The sequence below is a fragment of the Canis aureus genome, chromosome 8, assembly GCF_053574225.1.
Source record: "Canis aureus isolate CA01 chromosome 8, VMU_Caureus_v.1.0, whole genome shotgun sequence".
In the NCBI taxonomy this organism is placed as follows: Eukaryota; Metazoa; Chordata; class Mammalia; order Carnivora; family Canidae; genus Canis; species Canis aureus.
The window spans coordinates 73,633,499-73,647,122 of record NC_135618.1 but is presented as its reverse complement, the minus strand read 5'-3'; the positions used below and the strand labels follow the sequence as shown (position 1 = coordinate 73,647,122).

Below are 13,624 nucleotides of genomic sequence, written 5' to 3'. Positions count from 1 at the left end.
TCCTAATGTTGACAGAAAGAAGCCAGATACAAAAGAGTAGATACTGTATGAGGTTCTGAACAGGACAAAACAGACCCTCTGGTGATGGAAATCAGCACACTGGTTACCTTTGAGGAGGCAGCCTGAGTGAGAGGATCCTGGGAGTCTAGGAATGTTAATTTCTTGATAGCTACATTGGCGCATTTCCTTTCTAAATGTTCACCATTTAAATGAGCAAATTTTGCACTTCGCTCGTGGTATATGCTATGTAATCAGTGAAATTTTTATTAAACAGAAATGAAGCCTAGTTTTTACCCCCTTGCAGATGCCAATTGAAATTTTGAGAGCAAAGAGCATGTCAGGGGTCTAAGGATTAAATTGTCTTCTTTATCGAGGCTTTATTGCATGTCAGGGGCTGTGGTTTGTCAATTCCATGTCATTTTGTCATTTAATCAAGGTAGCTCTTATCACTCCTATTTTACATGTGGAAATTGAGATCTAGAGAAATTATATAATATGCCTAGATTATTTGTATGGCAAGAAGCAGTCCCAGAATGAATTCAGGCTCTCACCCAAAGTAGAGAGTATTTGTGGGCTTTTCAAGACCTGCTGCTGTGTTGATGGGGAAGGAGAAGGGAGAAGAGAGATTTTTAGGTGTGAGATATGGGGGGAGGGGGAGGCAGCATTCATGGACTCTAAATCACAAACATAGATGATAGTATATTCAATTTAATGGAATATTTAGGTAAATAAAGGGCATGTAATTGTGACACAGTGTATCTTTAAAAGTTTCTTTCTAAAAAAAATAAATAAATAAAATAAAAGTTTCTTTCTAAAAACTCCAGTATTTTATCAAAGTGTCCCAAACCCATTTGCAAAAAATAAGCTATGTTTCTCTGCACAACATCTTCACAGACATCCTTGACAGGTCTCAATTTTAGAAATGAGTAGAGAGTATGCTGGAATGCATTAAAAAAAATCCTTGCACAATTTCGACCAATGCACTGGCCACTTTGAAAATATTGCTTGCAAAATGTTTCTGCCAGCTGGTACTGGGCATTAAGTAGTTATAATCAATCTCTGATCATTTTCATCCTTTTTGCTTTTTTTTTGTGAAGCAAATTATTGATCAAGGTTTTTAGCCTCATTTAATATACTGGAGCAGCCTTTCAATTTCTTTTACAAGCCACAGCAGGGAAGATTTCCCTCCAGCTAAGCATAGCACAAATCATTGTGTCTCATGTGCTCAATTATTGCACCTCAAACTATGTCCAGGTCAGTTGTTTCTTTTTTCTTTCCAAAGCTACTAAAAATGTATATTTTTGTCTGAATACTTACACTGTGGGAAAATTAAAAAATAATTTTTCCATGTATAATTCTTAATCTCAGCCACATTAAATAAGTCATTTCCCATTATGCTGAGATATTCTGTGGAGTTTTGATTCAGGACTCTTCATCTCCACATTCTGAATATCCTACTTTTTAAACTGTACAAATCACCATAACTAGGGTGTCCAAATGTCCTGGTTTCTTGCGGCATCTCTGCTTTATGCCCTTTTCCCAGGGATGGTTATTAATAGTGCCTCCTTTAACTCCTAGATATGTCCTATTTGGCTGGTAAAGTATATGAGCACAATTATAATGAGAGTCCCTTTTCTTCAAAAGAAGAAGCCCTGGAGACTAGGTCTTCATGAACACGGTGATAGAGTCCAATGGAAAACCCATGGTTCCAGCATTGAGTGCACTTCGTCACCTCCTTATGTGTTTAAATAATTGGATCAAATTTAATTTTTCACTTTCTATTCCGGTAGTTACTTGTGTGTTTATTTCACAAACTTTCCTACTGGACTAGAAGTTTGGAGAGGGGAGGCACCCCATTTGTTTTTTAACACAATTTCTAGAGTTAGTACAGTGCTGACAAGTAGGAGATACTCCATATTTGACTATGAAATAAATAAATAACTTTTTGTTGAGTTTTTGAAAAAGCCTGGACATTATTTCATGTGATTCTCTATCTACAGTATGATCCTAGTAAAGGTGAGTAGGGTGGGTTTTGTTCACCAGATGTTGAAGCTGTAATATTTAATGACTTCTCTGTTATCATCTGTGAAAGTAGAGGCAGAGACAGTAGTCTTAGGACTTCTGGTCTTGAGTCCTGGTATAAAATCTTGTAGCTACAATTAATAGAGGCTTTATCTAATGGTAGCTTTAACTCTTAGAACAATTATGGCTTACTTAACAAGAAGTTTGAAGGTTGGTGGTTCCAGAGTGTCGTGCATTATTACTCTTGGGGCATCTCTGTGAATGTTGGTCTTCTCCTTCAAGATCACAAGATGGCTGCCTTAGCTCCATACATAACATCTGCACACCAGCATTCCAAACTTAAATGAAGAGGATGAGTGCTATAAGGTAAAACCAAATACAAAAGACAGAATTAAATTTAAAAAGCTTTATAGGTTGAATTGTGTCCCTGAAAAAAAAAGTTGGATTCTTAACCCAAATAGTCAAAATGTGACCTGTTTGGAGATGGGGTTGTTACAGAGGTAACCAAGTTAAAATGAATCATTAGGGTGGACCCTAATCCAGTAGGACTGGTATGCTTATAAAAAGAGATCTGGACAAACAGACACTCACATGGGGAAGAAGATGTGAAAACACAAAGAGAAGATGGCATCTATAAGCTAAGGAGAGAGACGTGGAACAGATCCTTCCCTCATAGCCCTCAGAAGAGATTAACGCTGCTGACACCTGGATTTTGGACTGTTAGCTTCCAGAACTGAGAGACATTAATTTCTGTTGTTACAGCTATCCAGTGTCTGTTCTAGCAGCCCTAGCAAACTAATACATGCCTATTTTGTGAAGATTTTCCATTTTGTTTTATTAGCCAAAAGACCTACAAGAGAATCTGGGGAAGTGAGTGTCTGGAGACAGTCATACTGTGGGGTTGGATACCTCTGGTGTTGGACATCCCCTGGGTTGGGAGAGATCATGACCCTGAAGAAAATTGTAGTTTGGTCAGCGATGAAGAAAGGGATGATGATTGTTGAGTAGCTGAAGCAATGAATCAATGTATCTGCCATAGCCAGATCCTCCATAACTCGTATCAGACTGACCCTTAAAAGTTTAACTGATAACTACGTATATTGTTTACCATAGGGAGGATGTGCCAAGGTAACAAACAACCCTTGAATCTCATTGGCTTCATACAACAAAACTGGTTTCTAATTCATGCTGCATGTCCCACCTAGATTGGCAAAAGATCCTGCCCCATATTCACTTGGGGATCTAGGCTGATGCTGGAACATTGGGCCTCCTCCTTTGCCACTGTAGCAAAAAAGGGCACCAAGAGTCTCTGCCTGCAATTAAATACTTGGGCTCTGCACTGACCTATGTCTCTGCCACATTCACTAAATGGGCAATATTGCCATATGTCATTATCTGACTCCAAGGCAGCAGGGAAAAGTAATCCTTCCATGTGCCCAGAGGAAAGGAGAACCAGATACAGGAGAGAGCTGGAAGGCTGTACTGCCAAATGCTAACACAGCACGTGCACTGTCCTGGATTCCAGCTCAGTTATCTTCATCAGGTAGAAATGCTTTGGGCTGTAAGTAACAGAACCTGGGCAGCTGTAGATGTATTTAACTTCCTCTTAGAACAAGTCGATGCCAGTTCCAGGGTTGGTGCAGCTGCTCAGCGCCATCAGGGATTCTGACCCCTTCCATCTTTTTTGCTCTACTACTCTCTGCATGACCACTTTTCATTTTCAGGGCAGTCCCTTAATGATCTCAAGACGGGGTGCTGCAGCTCCAGGCACCAGATCCTCACTTACTGTGCTCAAGGCAGGACAAAGGGACAGGTGGAAAAGCAAAGGGTCTCCTTTTATCATGGAGGGTAATCTTTCCTGGAAGCCGCCCCTTCACACTCCTCTGTGGTTTTATTGCCCATACAGGGCCTGAAGACCACACCCAGCACAGAGGACCCTTGGACATTGTGGAACTAGCAGAAAAAAATAGGATAGCACTTACAGACCTTGGCCAATCCTAATCCAGCTCTTGGAGCTGACATGTCATCTCATTTAAAGTTGGGATTCTAGCAAGAAGAAAGGAAGAATGGATCGGTGGAGGCGGACAATTGGCTTCCCACAGCATACAAAGGCTTTCACTTTGTCCAGGGCACTTGGAAGCAGGAACATGTACTTCATGTCCATGCAGCTGCCTGGACTATGGACTGGTGCGTCCCCCAGGATCTCCCCCACACAGTGAATCAAGGACCATCACTGACCTATTGAACCATTGGCAGAATTAACCCCTGCTCCTTCCAGTCAAGTTAATTTGCCATCTACCCTCTCCATGGCTATTGGACATAATCTACCCCTCTTCTACATGCACAAGTGGCGTGGAGGGGAGCCCCAGTGGACTGGTCAGATACGCAGCCAACAGATGAGTTTGGAGATAAAAGCAAGAGCTGATTTGCAGCAGTGAGTGGAGTATATGTTGGAGGGACTTTTTCCCCTGTGTTCTCTCAATAATAACAATAATAAAACGCTGTGCCAACCAAATCCTGCAAGATGCTCTTATCTATTAATATATCTCTAATCGAAAGTTGTATCGCACTGTATCCTCCGTGTCAGCATCGGCCTGACAAAGCATTGTCTGTAAGATGCGAATCTCTGACCCTCATATTGAAGCCTCCGGGGCAGATGCCTATTCTGGTCTAAATTTGATAATGGCCTTGGAGTCATACATTTTGTTTCTCCCCTTTGCAGCATCGCTTGGGCAGAATGAATGCATTGAACTCAGTGTCTATTAAAAACAACAGCAAGGCGGAGGGTACTTTTTTTTCCCCTCATCAAATCTGAAGCATCGGGAATTCTAGCAGCCATGAAGGATTTTCATATTTCATCTGTAATGCAACAGGGGAACTGTGATCCAAGTTAAAACATTAACTTTTCGTCAGTGGAAGTTTTAATTGAAAAGGTTCTTTATCTACGGCGTAGGTAATATTAGTATATGCTGTGTATTTAGCTTTGTTTTAAAGCAGTTCTGTGCACTTCGGATTAATGTGGCATAACCAATACACTTGACAGACATGTTTCTCTGCAACTTATACACATGGTGGAATGTCACTGTCTACATCATTGTGGCAAGCGTTGTACCTGTTTCGGCTCAAATCTGAGGACATGTGAGAGGTGCGGGTTGGGGGTGTGATCAGATTTGTGTTTCCCGTAGATCACTGCCTTCTGAGTGGGCAATAAGATGGAAGGAGGCAGGAGAGAACCCCATGCCCAGACCACCACCAGCAGCAAGGTAAAAGTGGACAGGGTGGACAGGAAGAGGCTGGAAAATGGGTAGCCAGGTGGGACAGCAAGTGTAGCAGGAAGCTCATTGTCAAATTCAGGTGTGGGGGGTACTTGGCTGTTCCCTGTGCAATTCTTCACCTAGTCTCTGTGCTTGGAAACTAAAGAAACAAATAAAAAGCATGGATACAGGAAGTCAGGAGGATATTACAAAAGCTCAGGCAAGAAACTAAAGATTAATCTTATGTGTTTTTTTTTTTTTTTAATTGGTTAGAATTTAAACCAAGAGGTGAACAAGCCTGGTAAGGGTTAAATGGGTTGAACTAAATTTGATCCTTTGATTGTTGACTCTGTTCTAATTTCAATCTCAGTCTCTTTCTTTCTTTTCCTGCCTTTTAAAATTTTTGCTATTATATTTCTTTCCCCCAGGGTATGCAGAGAATAAAATAAACTCTTGATAAATTAGGTGCTTTCCCCTCTAGGACAGTGGTTTTCACATTAAAAAAAAAAAAAGATATCTGGGTTTCCTTGAAAAACCAAGGACAGTTTTGAACCCTCCCCCACACACACCCTATTTAATGCATATATGCACCTATAAGAAAATTTGCATGCCCTAGGGGCTGAGGACATTCAGGAATGCTGAAGGTCAAGAACTTCCATCTGGGTCTGATGGAATGTGGACCAGGTCACCCAGGGGCAGACAGGTCCGTGATTCCTCCCTGCCTGGGGTATCTGTGCAGGCTGCTGCCTGGTACACGATGTTCTGCAAGCAATGGAAGAATAAATAGAGCAAGGCAAGTGCGAGGGCTTCTGTCATTTCATCTCAGGGAATGGCACCATCCCGAAAGCCTGAAGGTGGCCCAATTAGCATACAGTAATTAGAATCGCTGCAATAATGCTGCCTCCTCATTTTCTTTTGTGGGCGCCATGGCGGTAGTGGCGTTCCAGGCCGGGCTGTGAGAGGCAGCAGATAGAGCTGTCTGTCTGCACCCCTTCTCCAGCTGATGCACCAAGAGCAGGCCTCCGCCCTCGTGAGGACCGGGGAGGAAAGGAAGCAAATTAGAGCAGGAGAGAACTGTGTCCAGCACATGGGGAGCTCGGCCCCCCTCTGCTCTGGAAGCTTCCTTTTGCTACCTCTTGTGTCATCTGAACTATAGCAAACAACCCTAGCTTCCTTCCCTTGTTGAAGTAGTGTGGTCTCCAAGACAAGGGGGCCACTGGGTCAAGGAGCGTGTGGTGCGGGGTGGAGGGGGTCCCTAGAGGTGGGGGGGGTGTATCGGTGGGGCCTCGGGTATCTCCATTCTGGAAAGGCCTCTTTGCTTTGGTTGTCCCTCCTTACCCAGAAAGGAACAAGTGTCCCCTGAAGTAGGCATGGAGTTGAAGTGACATTGCAAGGAGAATGGACAGCTGGGTGCATGTGTGCATGTGCCAGGTGCCCAAGGCGGGCTTTCAGACGCAGACACATCCCAGAGGGAGTGAGATTGCAAAAGCTGCTGCTATATAACGTGGCCTAGATTGCCTGCATCCAAACGACGTGACCCAGATTGTGTCCCACATGTGATCTTCCTCAGCTGGGGTGTGCAAAGGCTTGCAGGTCAGAGCTGGATAGGCCGCCATGCAGGTGAAGTTCAGGAGAGGCTCACCTTGGCTCTCTCTCGCCACCTTCCATTCCCTGCCTGCCATGGCCGGTAATCAGCAGCCTGCCCACAGACCGGCTGGTAGCCCTCCATGACCAAAGCTTCACTTTCCTGCCTCGGCCTTCAGAGCTTGCCTGCTTTGCTTTCATCTCCCACCTGGTGGCTTAGCAGGTTTGGTAAATCACAGGTGCCCATTGCTGATAAAGGATTGTCTACAGCTATCGTGTTTCTAACATGTCGTTTGCAAGGAAGACTTAAATGCCCTCACCCCAAAACACAATGCCTTGTCCATGTACCTCTGCTAAAACAAAACAAAGAAATAAAGCCCTTGGATATCTCCTATTGGTTTCTGTGTCATAGACTCTCATTCCATAATAGAACACTTGCAACCCTGCATGACCTGTTCCCAGCTTATGTTCTATGATGTCACACATGTCTTCTACTCTAGCTGTTGAGGGATCCCTGGTGCTCTACAAATTCTTCTATTGCATCTTTCCTCACTATGTGTCCTGAGTGCAAGGGCCTTCTTCTATAGCTGCTGAAATTCAACTTTGCTGTAGGGGTTCGCCTCAGATAGCTCCTCTTCCATGAGACTTTCTGGATACTCCACTCTTTGTCCTAAATGTTAGTGGTGAATTTTTCCTCTCTTACTTTTATTGGTGTTATTTTTGTAATACCTCCTTCATCCATCCATCCATCCATCCATCCATCCATCCATTTAAGCAGTCCCATCCACCCATCCATCCTTACCTCTGTCTATCCCTCCATCCATTCATCCATTCAGTCCAGTTTTTCAGAAAATAAATGCCATGGCCTAAGTTGGGTTCTGGGAATAAGCAGATAATCATACACAGCTCCTGCCTCCACATAGAGCTTATGGTCCAATGGGGGTGAGACAAGGGAAAATGGAAATAATCAGATTATCACGCAAAGACTTCATACTTAGAATTGAAGGTACAGAAATAAGGAAACCGTGCCTTTGACCTGAAAGGACTCTTAAGTCTGATGGAAGAGACAGACACATAGATAATTATCTCTAAGACAATATTCTTAGTGCCATCGATAAAGTATGGATAAAATGTCATGGAATCACAGATGAGGAAATGATTACTTTTGCTTGGAGATCCAAGAAAGTCTCACAAAAGAGAAAATCTATGAGCTTGTCTTAATGTGAAGAGCAGCAGCATTCCGGGTGAGCAGGGAGGGAGAGGATCGAAGCCTCCCATGCAGAAGAAACAGAAGGGCCAGTGTGTTTGGGGGACAAGCCAGCGGTTTGTTGTGGCTGGGGGAGGGGACGTGTGGGCACAAGTACTTTTTCCACAGGCCAACCCTCAGCCGGCACGTGTCCTTCAGCCCATGCCCCAATTTGTCCTGACATCTGTCTGTGCTGCCTGCGTCGGCGGGCCTGTCATGGGGTGGGAGGTCTTCTTTGCCCAGGGGTACATTCTCTTGCTTGGGCTGTGATTCTGGAGATTGCCTGGGTCCTTCCCACACACCAGAGGCACTGAGTCGTGATGCCTGCAGCTCCATCACCCTGCACAATCGTTGTGGTGTCCTTCCTATGGAGCCACACGGTTGTGGATGATAGGAACAGCTTTTAATGGGTACAGAGTGTTGGCTGCTTTTCTCCATGGGCCTTCCCCACCCCCAGTAATTTTTTTTTTTTTTTTTAAGACAAGGAAACAGAGTTGTTGTGACCTAAAATGTGAAATCCAAGAAGCTGGCTGGATTCTGGTCAGTGTGCCTTGGAAGCCCGAGCCATCTGTTGGGGTCCTGCAGTTTGGAGGGTCTGTCACCAATTGGTCGCTTCCATCCCAAATGGCCTATTTTAGGCAGAAGGTGGAGCAGAAAGCTTTCAGCTCCCAGTCAGTGTGGAGAGATTTTCACACCAAATGATCGTCTGTTCTAGAGAATGTGCAATTATTTAAAGGGTGAGGGAGTCAGAAATTCTTTTGTAGTAATGTGAGCCTATCCTCAACCCAGTGAAAGAGTAGTCAGGAAAGGAATTCGATGCATTATCCCATAGCGAGGCTGGCTGTTGTGGTTTTGCTTTAACAAATATCTGGCCTGAAATTAGTCCTGGGAAGGAATCTCAGTTTTCACTATTTCCCTTTCTCCCTCTTGAAGGCAAGAAGCCTGCCTTGTCATGACAAAAGATTACAGTTTTCAGACACCAGGCCAAGCATTTCCGTACACTATGTCATGTGGCCATCAGAGCAATGCCAGGAGGCGGGGCTAATGTGGTCCCATTAAGAGCAGTTGGTCCTAGAGGTCATGTTGCTTGCAGAGATTTGCACCAACTTGCCTGCTGTTTCCAACTTAGTTCTATCTTGTGTCACATATAGAACAAGGCTGCTTTCTCTCCCCTCAGATAGTTGAAGATGAACATCCCAGGCCTGCCTCACCTCACTTCTTCTGACAGGTGGTTTTCGTCTTTGTCCCTTGAGGCAAATATTTCAAAGTTAGCTAAGTTAATACCTTTTCCCTGGATGTGTTCTGGAAGATCATCATTCTTAGTTGACTATGATATTTCAAGTATGTTTAGAGGAAATGAAGCCTGCAAAGTAACTGTTCTCCCTTACTCTGGACATCATGCTCCTATTAATATGCCCAAGCCAGCATTTGAGAAGTCTGTCACTAACTGGGTGGGACTTTGACAGAGGAGGTGCCACCACGTGGAGAGAGCATGGCCTTCTGGAGCAAGTAAGGGGTGCTGTTGATTGGACTGGTGTCAGGTACTCTTCTCTGGAATGTGTAGTCTGTTGTGTCTTGGTTTTCCTGGAGAAGTATGTGAGTGGCGGATGGGGCCAGATCTGAATGACTCTACTTATTACTTGTCTCTGAACTTGGGCAAGTTTAAGCTTTAGTTTCTTCCTTCAACCAGTGTGAGGTAAGGCTTCTCGTCAAGTGTTTGAAGCCCTGACAACTCACCGGCTGCAAAGACACCATGGGCATTGCTATTCTTAATTCTATCTTGGCCTGAGATAGGAGACAAGTAGCTGGTCTGTGACCCGAGGGCCACCATGGCTGGTGGCGTTGTCCTTGGAAATCTGTCACTCAGTGAGGTGACGCCAACCCTCTTTTGAAGGGTGCCTGCTGCCATGAATGTGAATGCAGCGCCGTGAGGGCACCGCGTTTCGCCTGGAGGGGGTGTGAATAGTCACTTCAGTTTTAGCCAGGGGTGCAAACCACATAAGGGGATGCAACAGAGGGACGCCTGGGTGGCTCAGTGGTTAAACGTCTGCCTTCGGCTCAGGGAGTGACCCTGGGGTCCTGGGATCGAGTCCCGCATCGGGCTCCCTGCATGGAGCCTGCTTCTCCTTCCGCCTGTGTCTCTGCCTCTCTCTGTGTGTGTCTCTCATGAATAAATAAATAAAATCTTTAAAAAGAAAAAGGGGGATGCAACAGAGGGGTAATGCAAATGAGGTCGTAGACGCAAATGTGTTTTGTAAACTGTAAAGTACAGAGCACGTGTTTATTGTTATGTGTGTACATGACTCATCCTGTCTGTGTCACGCATGAACCTATTAAATCCACATTTAAGATGGTCTTGTGGAAGGTTCCCGTATGCTGGCCAGGCTGCTGGAAGCCACAGTAGCATTTTTCTCCGGAAGAGATGGCTGAAAGCCCACGGTCTTTATTGATTTACATTTGCAAGCCGTAACTCCTTATCTCTTTTATGCCCCTAATATCATGATGTCCGTTTGTGTAATATATTAGTCTGGCGGCTCTGGATGCCAAGGCCTAAATAACTACACAGGGAGTGGTGACTTGTGTTGGAAAGCCTGTTGGGCGATCCAGGTTAGCAGGCTCAGTCTTATCTGTTCACCCGCCCTACAGAGAAAGAGAGGCCAGTGATGCTACTCTGTAGGGTCCCAGGGATGAATCATGTATGCTATCAAAGTTCTCTGCGATCCTCGGATACTACATAAACGCGAAGCGTAATCATTATGAATTATAAGTGAAGCAGACGGAGGTTTTAAATTAAATAGCACCATTGTGTTATTTTTCATCAGGATTCAGAGCAGCCGACCTTCCCAGCAGAAGTAACTTAGATAATTTGATTCTCTCACTTAACCAGGACTGATCACTGCGGGGATAGAAATTAATTTCTTGAAAAACAGCTGCGGGTTTTCCTCCCTGCCGGCCTCTCTCAAAGCTTTGCAGACGCGGTCGTCATGAAACCGGGGTGAAGTTCCACTGGGTGACTTGTTAATTCCAAGGGGGCTCCAGTAACTGTGTCTCCAATCTTTGGTTTACCTGGAAGATGGTCAGGACACACAGTCCCCTAGGCAACGCCCGTCGTGGTCATGTCCTCTCAAATCAACTTGAATGTTCAACAGGACATTGGGCCAAACCAAATGGTTTGGGCCTTGAGTGAAAGGAGACTCAGCGTAGCTGATTACTTGTGTGGATTCAAGAATTCCAGACAACCCCGGGATGGGATAGAGTTGGCATTGCCAGGTACCACGGTTTGCCCACTTGCCAGATAAATGATCAGGAAAGTGATGTGTGAGTTGGACTAAACCTTTACGATTCTGTGGAGGGAGTCTGCAGAATGTCTTAGAATGACAGCTTGGTGTCGCAGAACTGGGCAAAAGTTGTCTGTCGGGCTGCGTAAGAAGCAGGAGATACAATTAGAACAGAGAAGTCTGGCGGACCCGGGGGAGACGACACCAGTATTTAACCCAGCGCCCCGTGGCGGTGACATACCCCTGTTGGCTCATGCTTGGGCTCTGCCCCTCCTTGGCCGTGTCATCTCACGAAAGTCACTGAACTACTTGGAGCCTCAGATTTCTCATGTCAGAGAAGGACATTGGAAGAGGTGCTCTTGAAGATCCCTCCTATGCCAGAATTGTCTGAGGCAATCTGCAGGCCCCAAGAGCAGGAAAAGAAGAGGGTCTGAAGCTCCCCTGGAGAGGATCTGCTGAGGGACATTCCACCGTGTTAAAGTAAGGCTTCCAGGGGCATCTGGGGGGGGCTCAGGTGGTTGAGAGTCTGACTCTTGGTTAGGCTCAGGTCATGATCTCAGGGTCGTGAGACAGCCCCGCATCACAGAGCCTGCTTCAGATGCTCTCTCCTTCTCCCTCTGTCCCACTCCTGCTCGTGCTCACTTTCTCTCTAAAATCAATCAATCAATCAATCAATCAATCTTTAAAACAAAAATAAGGCCTCCTTGCATATTCCCTTAATATTCCTCCACCTGACTCTTAGAACTTGGCTCTGCAAGCATTCAGCTGGAACTCAGGTGCTCTCCAACAGGGGCGAGGCTGCTAAGTAGAATGGAAAACTGCATTCGTGGGTCAGTGAATGGAGAGTTTTCCCAAAACTTCAAAATGTGGGTCTGTCTTTGCTGCTGGCATTGAGAAAGTATGTCAGGAAGGCAGCATGTAAAGAAGATGGCTCTATCTGTTAGAGGCTTGAGGACAGTCCCATAAAAATGTTGAACGTTAAGGTTAATTAACTCCTACTCCTTTAATCTGTCTCTAGCTACCCCGATCCAGTATTGTACGTGGTCCTTCTGTAGCTTCTTTCCCAGGTTTGAGGTTGCCTGGAAGGTGACATCTCTGGCTTTGATTCCATTTTAATGTGACATTCCGGTTACAGGTTTGAAGGGTGCGGGAGAGGAGAGAGGGTGTGTGGCAGAGATGGGTAGCTTTTCCACCAGCACTGGTGTTTCCTCTGCCATAAGTGACTTCCCAGCAAGAGCTACATGGCCCACCTTTGGCATCTGAGTGTGGCCACATGATGAGTCTAACTCACCCAGCAGATGTGAACAAAGGTGGCTGGTTTTATTGACAAAGCAGAGGCACCTTTTCAAACGTTTTCTTTCCTTTTCTGCCAGCCCCGTCTGGATGATGACAAGAGCTTAGGGATTGGCAGAAGCACAAAGTAGAAAGAGCCTGGCTCCTTGACTCAGTGCGTGGAGGAAAGCTCCTGGCCAGTCAGGAACATCTGCCAAAAATAAACTTCTGTTTTACTATGCCATGAAAATCAAAATGTTGTTATTTCTGCAACAGCAGGCAGTGCCCTAACTAATCCACGGTGTGATTTGCCCCAGGTCTATAGACACCTTAGGGAGGGTGGGAGGTTATGCATTAAGGACGCATTAAGGGGCTCCTGGGTGGCGCAGTTGGTTAAGTGGCCAACTCTTGGTTTGGGCTCAGATCATGATCCCTGGGTCTTGGGATTGAGCCCCATGTGAGGCTCCGAGCTCAGTGAGGAGTCTGCTAGAGTTCTTCTCTTTTCTCTGTCCCTCTGTATGTGTGCTCTCATGCTCTCTCTCTCAAATAAATAAATAATTTTTTTTAAAAAGGGATATGTTAAGGATGATCCCCGAATAACTCCCAACTTTCCTTTTAATTTTGTTTTGCTGCATCTCCATATGGAACAAAATGCTTTTCAGCTTGTTCTGTTCCTTCTTTGGAGAAGTAACTAGCTGGATAAGATTGTACCCTCCGTCAGAACAGGGACCATGTCTTTCTGGTGTTATGTCCACATCCCCGGCGTGTCAACACATAATGGGTATTCAATAAATATTGGTTGAATGGATGAGCTGTAAAAGTATAAAAAGGTATAAAACTGTATTGGACATATAGGCACCTCACAATTCAGCCCTAATGTCTAACGATCTGATGACCTGTCTAGAGGAGAGAGCTGTCTCACCTAGAGCTCAATAATGGGTCTGGGACAGTTCTCCATGAGAGAAGAC

At 45.1% G+C, this 13,624-nt stretch overlaps 1 long non-coding RNA gene across 1 annotated transcript; it reads left to right on the top strand.

Annotated features, from left to right (window-relative positions):
• The first annotated feature begins 7,356 nt into the window (after positions 1-7,356).
• On the top strand, positions 7,357-12,912 carry LOC144319748 (uncharacterized). Its single transcript, XR_013385473.1, has 2 exons — positions 7,357-7,536; positions 12,758-12,912. It is a non-coding gene; the product is annotated as an uncharacterized LOC144319748 (long non-coding RNA).
• The last annotated feature ends 712 nt before the right edge of the window (positions 12,913-13,624 follow it).